An 8,820-nucleotide genomic window follows, 5' to 3' on the forward strand; every position below is an offset into this window, starting at 1 on the left:
AGATAAAACTTTATTTTTTCCAATATTTAGGATTTTATGCTCAAAGAATGTCTTAGAAATGATGCCACGTATGAAATATTCGCATTAACCATTGGAGAAGCTCTAACGGAGAGGTTCGAACTCATGACCTATTGTGTCATAAGAGTGGCCTCTAACCAGTGTTCCACCTTGGTTGGAATTAATAGAAAAGATAAATCAAAGGTGGTGGTTTGTTCAACTTAAATATCATAATTGTTTTATTAATTAGTGTTTCACTAATTGCACATAATAAATAATCTATGCATTATAAAGTGTTCTTTAATTAGTGTTTCATTAATTGCTCATAATAAATGACTAATCATTTTTTAATTATAAATGTTTTCTTAATTAATTATAATATTTATTTCTATTAATAAGTAATTTTGATAAATAATATCAATAAACATTTTTGGCGACAATGAGTAGTAGAAGAGGTGGAGGCCGAAAGGTTAGTGGTGGTTAAGGGCGAAGGCAAGCACAATTATATTTATTTTTGTTCTTTTATCGTAAAATGGGATACGAAGTCCATTTTTCACATGTATCCAACTTGGCAAGAATTTTTTCTCCCTCTTTCCTCAAAATTCTGGCTCCGCCCCTGATTTGTGTTGGAAGAAGTAGTGACGGTGAGTGCTGGTGAATAGTGATGGACAATGTTAATTTTATGTTATCGTTACAACATCGATAACATCGTAGTGTGGAAGATGTGGTTGGTTGTTTTTAATACATTTGATAAATGAAGGTACCATATATTTCAGGGATGATATCATATAAGACAATATTTTCATGATCGTAGTTGGATCACCCAAATGGTACCCCTGTTATATTTGGTATTGTATCGTATAAATCATGATTTTTTAATGTTACAATAAAATTGATTGCAATACAAAAAAGAATATATACACAGAAAAAAATAATGAAACTAATCAATTGACGACATTTTGTACAATCTAAGCCTCATACATGGCATTTGTGATTGAAAATTAGAATTGCGTCCAACAACCTACATGGGGTGGGCGGCAGTGATGGTGGCAGTGGTGGAGTCAAAAATTGACATTGAGGAGGCCTACTTTTTTTTTTAAAGAAACATGTAAACTTTAGTGCACTAAACCATAAAAATATATGGAAAAAGTACTATTTATAAAATAAACTAAAAAATTTATGTAGTTATTAAAAATTTAAGGGGTTAGAGCCATGTTAGTCAACCCTTGGCTCTGCCACTAGGTGGTGGTGGATAAAAAAATGGATTCATAAGGTTTTATGGTGGTGGCGGGGTATTGGTGAACAAAAACATATTATGCTAATTTTGTAGCGCCAATATGTAACGTTATATTATAAAGTATAACACGTGGTTGATCGTTCTCATGTTAAAATAAACTTGATAAAACACATGTCCATTTTAATAAATTGGTGCAATCAATTGCCATGTTATGTAATAACTGAACGAACGACACGAATCAAGATCAGAGCATATGAGATTATTTATTATCGATTTGTCTATGTAAATAGTGGTCAGGATTTGTCCTTGGCAAAGATAAATTTACCGCTGGGGTTTGTTCAACTTAACCATTTTTGAATGTTTTATTAATCAGTGTCTCATTGATTGTTCATAATTCTATTATAAATGTCCCTTTAATAATCTAACATAAATACATAATTTTATTAATAAATAATTTTACTAAAAACTATATTAATTCTAACGGTGGCGGGTGTTTGTGAATGGTGGAGGCGGTAACATTACTATTGGTGGAAGAAATAGTGGCGGCGGATGGTTTTTATGGTGGTGGGTGTTGGTAATAGTAGTGGATTATAATAGTTTTTGCTTTTTAGTGAGTTTTATTGACCGAGTAAAAAAAAAATCTTCACAAAACATGCAACATTGTATTGTGAAAGATGTAATTGTTTGTTTTTAGCACGATTGATAAGGACAAAAACCAAATATTTCGAGGATGATACTGGAACGTATAAGACAATATGATCATGACTGTTGGATCACCGAAACGGTATCCGTATTATATAAAGGCAATTGGTGTACCCGCGTAAGAGAAAATTATCGCTCTCTCAAGTACTACTACATTATTTTTCCTGAAAGACCATAATGCCGAGTTGTTTCGCGACAACTACCTACAAAGACAACAACGTACTTTCACTCAATTCCCGATATAAAACCTTATTGACTGGGAAAATTTATTTACATTATAAAATATTTGTTTGAAAATTATGTTTTTTCATCAAAATCACCATAAAAAACTCTAAATCATAAATCTAATATTTGCCTCCGATGTTTATAGAATATTTTTTATATTTTACATTCTCAAATCATGCGACCTCTTGATTACAAATCAACAATATCAAATTCCGGATCAATATGTATATGTTTCATTCACTGGTTAGAAGGTATAATAGATACATATGGGTAGATCACACAAAGCAGAACATGACTGAGAATAGTTCAATAATTTGGTCAAAAAATAAGGTCAAAAATTTAAGATTAACTTTCTACAGGACTAATTAGATCGGCTTCGATAGGAGCCGGTTAAAATATGGATTAATAATAATTTCCGCGTAAGACAATTGGAAAACATAGTTTGACTAACTCTGCCTATGTAAAGAGTGGTCAAGATTTGTCCTTCCTCAATTGCTATGTTATGTGAGAAGAATGTGATATCCAAGATTGAGGTACAATTCAAATCTATTAGATTCATACCATTTACAACTGAACGCCTTGAAATAAACTGACGTGTTGTTATTATAGTTACAGTTAAGGGATACATTGACCACACTTGCGCAAATATCTCACTTCGCAAATGATTGGTGTTGCATGTACTGTCAAATTAATTAAGGAAATAAATATAGTTTCCTTAGTCATAACACATTTCCCATATTCTATTACAATTTTAAAACCCTTATCATCTAAAACACCACAAGAAACAAGATTTTTGCAGATGTCCGGAACATGAAGAGCTTCATTCAAAGTGAGAGTCTTGCCAGAAGTGAGCTTGAGCCCAACTTTGCTTTTTCCTACTCGAAGATGCAGATGAGTTACCCATATAGAGTTTCTCGCCTTCCCCTACCTTATTATGATAGGTGAACATATCTCTGTTTCCACAGACATGTTTGGTAGCACCAGAGACTACCCACCAGTCTCTCACATTTGTTACCAAATTTACTTCAGACACCGTGCCAGAAAATTCATCTTTGTTGTTTTCAACCAAATTAACATTATTTTTATTTTTAAGGTCCTTACGGTTTCTACAGTGAACCGCCATATGTCCAGGATTTCCGCAAGCATAGAAATCACCCTTAAGGCCAGAAACAGTGTCCAGAGTATTTTGGATATAGTAACTTAGACGCGATGTAAAACTTATGTTCTTTTTTTTTTAGTTTTTCCACAATCTATTTATTTAAAAAAAATGAACATTGAAAATACATATGTAGTAGCAGGAAATCCTACACTACACCCCTCATATGATTTCATTATTACTCAACTCATTTTTAGGTTTACACTCTTAATTTTATTGATCAATATTTGAATGTTCTTACAAGAAAAGATAAAGGAATCAAGAATGACCTCTGCTCTAGACTTTCTCTCTCCTATTTACTTGTTTCTTACTCAAAAAGATCTCTCTTTCCTTTACAACTGAACGACTATTTATAGGGAAGTATATAGTGGATGACAGCTAATCTGTCCTTTATTTTCGAATATGGCTTGCGACATTCTCGCAACCTTACAAATGTTAATCTCGCAAACTCTCTAATTTTCGCAGGACCATCACATCTTTCTCATGATTTTAGCTGACGTCGTTTATTATATCATTTCTGAAATTGTTCTGCGACGCTATTGTGTTGTGTTGTTGATAATTTCGCTAAGATATCACTGTTGCGAGATTCTGATCCTACATCTTTCCTCTTATCATATATTTTCTGCGAAGTAGATAATGATGTGAGAAATGCCGCAGCTGTTCATTTCTTCATATTCTGCATTTATCACACGTACTCTTTCTTTCATCTGTTTCTTGACGCGTCTTTTGTAACCGCTGTTTTTTAACCGTTTATATTTTTCCGTATTAATCGTGTTTATCTTCTTGAGGAAAAATTCCCTCTATCTTTCTCACTTTCTTTTTCTTTCTTTTTATTTTCTCTACAACTTCATCGTTCTTCTACAAATCCGTTATTGCAATTTTTCTTCTTCTTCAATCTTTTTAAGTTCTTCTTCATCTTCATACTATTTTTTCTACGGGTCTTCATCGTTCGTAATTTTCTTCGAAATAATCTTCCTGCTACTGTTTTCCATGGATTCATCAAGGTTAGTTTTCTTTTTTCTTCTTTATGGGTTTTACTGAAATTGATCTTGTTTATTGCCTTATTTGATGTTGTTTATGTGATTCCCATACTCTTGTTATTTCAGCAAAAGCGCCTCCAATACTAAATTTACAGTTTAGAACCCTAATATTCCCAAATCGCAGCATAAGGTTGTTGCGCATAAAAGAAAGTCTGCGAATGAGAAGGTAGTAAGAAACACTATCCTTTTCTAATAACAATATTGTTGCCTCTGTTTCTTATCTAGATTGTAATTCGCAGGGTGATAAGGATGTCAATAAACCTCTCAAGAAATCTCGCCACCTTAAAACTGTTCCAACTTCCGTTCCATTCCACTTACTCATCTCTTCTAAATCTCCTGCGACATCTTCGCAAGATAAAACTTTATCTCCCATTCGCGAAAAAGCTGCCTCAGACTTCATTTCTTCAGCTGACCTTTCAATGATTGAAACCCCCCTTGTTGATCCTTCTATGAATGAAACTTCTTCTCTTCCTGTTGAGAATGTTTCTCAACCTTCTATCACTGCCAGTTCTCTACCTGAGTCTCTTCCTCTTTCGAAAGAAACCGTGGAAGGAATAGATATTGCTTTCAAAGTTTTATCTGAAGTCCTGGATGATGGCAAGAAGTCTTCTATTGATCCTATCAAGTCTAATGTTTGCGAAATTCTGAGTAAGCATTTAGGTTCTGATAGAGCTGCTTCGCAGTCAGCTTTGGAAAAATAGTGTAATGCTCTTCGTCTCGAAAATCAAAAGCTTCAGAATGTTTTGTTGGATCGTGACAATCTTCGCAAGAAGAATGATGAATTGAGAGGTATGATTTTCTTACCCATGTCTTCAATTTGCCTTTTTAATGGTTTTATCCTTCCCATATTTAATTATCCTTAAAATACCTCTTTCGCATGTTAAGCCTTAAATCAGAAACGAATAATGGAGAGATATCAATTTGAATCTGCTGTTGAAGAAGCCCGTGTTGATAAATAAATTTTGATGGATCAATATAACCAATTAGATAACCTCTATTCATATTCTCTTGATCATATAAATAATCTTACCAATGAAAATACCCAATTAGTTCAGAGACAAGATTTATTAAGTAATGAAGTATCTCGCCTTTCTTATTATTTAACTAAAGCTAATTTAGGGATGGAAACTCTATCAGATGAGAATAAAACATTATCTCAAGAGAAGCGAACTTGTTAAACAAGATAGCGATATCTTCGCAACAACTTAGCATTCTTCAGAAAGTATGTGATGACCAAGAGCAATCTCTTCGCTTTTTGAGAAATGAACTTAAAGAAGTAACAGAGTCATCTATCGTTGAAAGAGATACACTTATTCAAGGTAGAATAACTTTAAGTGTAAAGGCGAATTAACTTAAAGAACAATATTCCAAATTAGAAGAATCTTATTCTTCTCTTGCGAAGAAAAATGCCTTTCTTATTTCTAAAGAGAAAAACCTTCAGTCTCGACTTAAAGGTTTAGTTGGAGATAAATTTGATGACGCAATGGACCGTTGGGAGAATAGTTGTTTGTCCTTGATTCAACACCTTATTTCGCAAAAGGAAGGTAGTCATAATATTTTGACTGCCTTAACTATCTTTTCTTTGTCATATTTTTCTGAGTTCTTCATCTTATTGAAATTTTGTATTCTACCTTTCGCAGAGTCTGAGAAGAATCTTCATTCCTACATTTCTGTTTTGGAGGCTCAATATGCCAAAATTCGCAAAGAAAATGCATTGCTCGTCTCTGCCTTACTGGTTCTCGCGGCCGAGCAGAAAGAAGACTTGATTATCTTGCTTATTTTAAGGATATTCAAGATAGGAATAATCAGAGAGCACTTCTTCGTCAAGTTCATCTCCGGGCTGAAGTCCTTGTAAATGATATTTTATTGTCCAAATCTCTTCCTCCTACATCAATTGAACCTTTGGAAGTAGATGATGAAGAAGTTCCTCGTCCTGCTGATAGTGATTATGATTATGAAAGTGAGGCAGAGGATGATCTCTTGGAAGGTGAAGAAGAAATTCCTTCTAAGGAAGCATCTGCTGGTGTTAATCAAAATGAGAAAGAAATCTCTCCTGAAGAAGTAATTGCTGGCGACAATCAAGGTGCTAGTCAAGGCGAAGATCAGAACAGAAATGAAGGAGAGGCTTGAGATATTGAGAACATTGGCGAATTATCTTCTTGAATTGTCTTACTTTTATCACTTTTGCGAATAATATTCTTCAACCAACTTTGGAATCAGTTTTTCCTTTTAGTATTTTGCTGATGAGAAAGATAATGCTTCTTGTTTATTGATTCCCATACTTTCCTCTCATTATCTTTCTTGCAAAAAATAATCTGTTACGAATACTTATAAATATTTTGTTTTACCATATGGTCTTATTTTGCCTTCCTAATTAAAGGTCTTATTATGCCACCTCTTGTCATTGCGACAAAATCGCAGGACGTCCTTGCACTTTCATGCAAAAACCCATTGATCTTGCCTTGTAGTTGCAGGAAATCCTACAACACACCCCTTATATTATCATGACTATGATTTCTAGATCTAAACTTATTTGATATGAAAATAAAGATAAAGATAATGAAAATAGAAAATAAGACACAAGATTTACGTGGTTCGATCAATTTGATCTACATCCACGGGGTTAGGTTTTACTATGATTATTTGTAATTACATCTTGATTACATGGAGACTCCATTAATGAGTATTTGGAGCTCTAGGTTCTTGAAGGAGGAAGAAGAAGGAGATAATAATAATACCACCAATTCTACTTTCTCTCTCTACAGAATGTATCCTCTCCTAAAGTGTGTCTCTCTTTCTGATTATCTACCTCCTTTCTCTCTCTTGACTTTTTCTTTATATAGGATTCTACCTAGTGGGTGACAGCTCATATGCAGCTAAGATTTCCCCTAATTTCGGATCTGGCTTGCGATGATATCGCAAGCTCACAAATGTTAATTTCGCAGATCTTCTAATCTTCACAAAGTTATTACATTTTTCTTATGTTTAAGCTAATATCACCTATTGTATCGTTTCTCAAAGTGCTCTGCGACATTTTTGTAATGCGTTGTTAAGAATTTCGCGAGCGTATCGTTGTCGCGAAATTCTGATCCTACATCTTGCCTCTTTTTTCTTGAATATTGCTTGAAGAGCGATCTTCAGGAAAAAATCCATTGTTATAGTTGTTGGAGTAGTCTTTGATCTTTGTTGATGAAGGAACGAGCGAAAGAGTACTGGATTTGAAAAGTACGTACTTGCCTCTATTCTTTTGTGAAGTTCCGGAACGTTGCGAAGTAAATAAGAAGTATCATCTTTTGAAGTATGCGAAGTATGAAGTATCCTTGAAGAAGTATAAGAAGCATGAAGTATCCTTTATGAAGTATAAGAAATATTCAATTCTCGAAATGTAAGAAGTATCCGTCCTTGAATGAGAATAGTAAGTATTGCCTTTATTTATACGAAATTATTACTCCATTTTTGGTGATTCTTGCCGAGAAGATAAAGAACATAAAATATTTTCTTGGTAATCCATAGTTGCCTCTGTTCTTTATCTATGAGGGTAGAATCTTTGAGAAAATGTTGAATATTCGAATTGTTTCTTCATTCTCATCTTTCCTCTGTCTCATGTTTTGTGCTCATGCGTTAGTATAATCTCTTCAAGTTGCTTATAATTGTGCGAAATAATTGAGCGAAATAATCATATCGTTCGGAATAATCACATTCTGCAGAATTCTGACACATTTGACGAAATTTTGAATCATTCTGCGAAATTCTGAATCACTATGCTAAATTCTGAACAATCCTGTGAAATTCTTAACAATTCTGCGAAATTTTGAATAATCCTGCGAAATTTTGAATAACTCTGCGAAATTCTGAATAATTCGGCGAAATTCTGAGCAATTCTGTGAAAATCTGAACAATTCTGCGAAATTCTGAACAATTCTGCGAAATTCTGAATAATTCTGCCAAATTCTGAACAATTTTGCGAAATTATGAACAATTTTGCGAAATTCTGAACAACTCTGCGAAATTCTGAACAATTCTGCGAAATTCTGAACAATTCTGCGAAATTCTGAACAACTCTGCGAAATTCTGAACAATTCTTCGAATCTAATGCTTATGTGATGATTATGTTATGAAATGTGTATGCGATGTTTATGCAATGAAATGCTTGTGCAATGCTTTTATGATGCAAGTATGATGCTTGTATGATGAGAATGCTTATCTATTGCAATGTATAGTTAATGTTTGCGTTACTTAGCTCATTTTGCACGCTAAAATTGATGTAGCTTTAAATTGCCTCCATTCTCCATTTCTCTGGCTTTTTCTTTAGTGTATGCACTCCTCTTCGTGTAGTTATTGTTCCTCACAAGTTCTTACTTGTGTTTCATCTTTCCTTTTTCCTGCACTATTAGTATCTCATAACAGTATGATCATAATATCAAGTCTGCGGCATTTTCACTGCCTCAGTTTCATTTTCATGT

This window comes from Papaver somniferum, chromosome 9 (assembly GCF_003573695.1).
Source record: "Papaver somniferum cultivar HN1 chromosome 9, ASM357369v1, whole genome shotgun sequence".
Lineage (NCBI taxonomy): Eukaryota > Viridiplantae > Streptophyta > Magnoliopsida > Ranunculales > Papaveraceae > Papaver > Papaver somniferum.